The sequence below is a fragment of the Penaeus chinensis genome, chromosome 17 (assembly GCF_019202785.1).
Source record: "Penaeus chinensis breed Huanghai No. 1 chromosome 17, ASM1920278v2, whole genome shotgun sequence".
NCBI lineage: Eukaryota > Metazoa > Arthropoda > Malacostraca > Decapoda > Penaeidae > Penaeus > Penaeus chinensis.
The window spans coordinates 14,958,224-14,960,723 of NC_061835.1; positions in this window are offsets into that span (position 1 = coordinate 14,958,224).

Sequence of the window (2,500 nt, forward strand, 5' to 3'; positions counted from 1 at the left end):
TATTATTATTGTTATTGATGTTATGATTATTAAATTGTCATTAAAATATTTTAGACAATGAAATGATACAAAAGACCCTTTCCTAAAGTGAAGGAAAAGAGTAAACAGGTGAGATAAGTAGGACTAATAACTGACTCCTTGTAGAGCCATCTACATGTAAATGCAATAAATAAACTTATATTACAGTGGGCATGGCATGTATCCTTGCCACATGGGGCGATTGGGTTAAGTACAAAATATGGTAGATGTGTTTTGATCATGAGGCCTGTAAAGTAGACTTTGATAGATCACCATAATTCTTCAACACTTTATGTCGATTACAACCATATTTTGGCCTAGGTAATGATATATCCTTTTAAATGGTAAATGAATAAGATATTTTAATAACTCCTAATGAGACTTTTTCTAACTGTCCCCCATAGAAAATCTTGATCTACGTTAATTACGCAGAGAATTGCTATTAGATTTAGCTAGAAATATTACTTGGTTCTTGGGAAACACATAATCTTGATAATTTCCTATCATCATGCCAATTATTATAAAAAAGAAGAAAAAAACTATAAAAAAAAACTAACACACGTGAAGAGATTTGCAGGTTTCTCTCTTGTCGGAATCCTCGCATATGACACACACATACACAGGCGTATATATAATATATATATACACACATATACATATGTATATATACACACACACATATATATATGTGTATGTGTCTGTGTGTGTATGTGGGTGTGTGTATGTATATGTATATATGTATGTATTAATATTTGTTGAGAATACGTTTTTTTCATATGGCATTGTATCACATTTCGGAAGAGTCGTTGATTTCCTTGATTTAAATCTTCGAGAAGTCCCGAATGCCTGGGTCGCATTATCGTACACACCTCCCTACAAGTGCTGAAAAGTTGCCAGTTGCATAATTTTGCTTTAGTTTAATTGAACATGGGCAAAAATCATTATAATCGTAATTAATTTTGAACCATTCGTCTGTGCATTTTAGAAAATAAGTATTTTTTTGACAGTTTATGTGAAAATGTTCGAGTGCCCTCTGCTAAGCATTCAAAGACTTCCCAATATTATGCTGACACTATATAATGTAGTATAAGATTATCTGATTTGTTATCTGTGTATGAGGATTTCGGGTCTTTTTATATTTGTATCATACATACATAAATGCACACACACACACACACACACACACACACACACATACACACACATACATACACATATATACATACACACACATATATACATACATACACATATATACATATACACATACATATACATATACATATGCATATATATATATATATGTGTGTTCATGCACGCACACACCTATACATATGTGTATCTATATATTTACACATCATATATACGAAATGTCGATTATTATAGATAGATCGATGAATATATACACATACATTCAAACATATATGCATATATATGTATATACAATATATATTTACATATAAATATATACACATGTATATATATATTTACATATATAATATAGATATCACACACACACACTCACACGACACACACACACGCGCACACGCACACACACACACATATATATATAATCAAATATTTATATATACTAATCAACCTGCATAGCTACCATATTATGTAGTAATCTACTAAAGCCATGACAACATCTTGCAAGTCTTTGGTGAGGGATTCCTCCTGATAAAATATTAACTCTCATTTCTTGAATATTTTTTTTCTACAGTTACTAAGTTCAGTAAAGATATGATGTGGGCTGGTATTTCTTATATAAATATTTGAAAATATTCTAAAGATCCATCTTATTCTATATCCTATATACTTCTCATCTTTTAGAAATGTTTGCATAAGATATTGACCAATCGTTTGAAAAAGAATAAAAGAAAGAAAGAAAGATATAAAACACGAAAAATATAATGTAATACTAAGGCACATATTTATAAAAAGTAAAATTAATTATTATTTTAGTTAGCCCTAATAATATACAACTTCATGTTCTATGATAACTAGATGTTTGTATAGGGTAAACTTGTGTATTTTTGTTTGAAATTATTGAATATTTATTTGTAACTTTTTACATGAAATGATGACGATAGACACTTGAATATTTACTGCCATAAAATACACTGATATTGATACAAAAAAAAAAAAACAGTTAATGTAATAACACCAGTTTTGTAATTTACAATTCCTTCCATACGAGTGAAGAAAATTCTATTCACTTTGGCAGAAGGAACGTGTCCAGCAATTAATGAATGTATATAGTGTCCACGCAGTTACGTGTTTCTGGTCACGTGACTGTGTTCTGAAAATCACATGAACATTTGCGGCCATAAAATACACGTGATTTTTTTTTTTCCAATTTCTCTCCATTTCCTGTAGCCAAAATAGGGATGGTTTTGATAAAAAAAAAAATTCTGGGAGTCTGGATTGAATGGGATAGGATGAGGTTTATGTATATTGTCAATATGTGTGGGAAAATAAC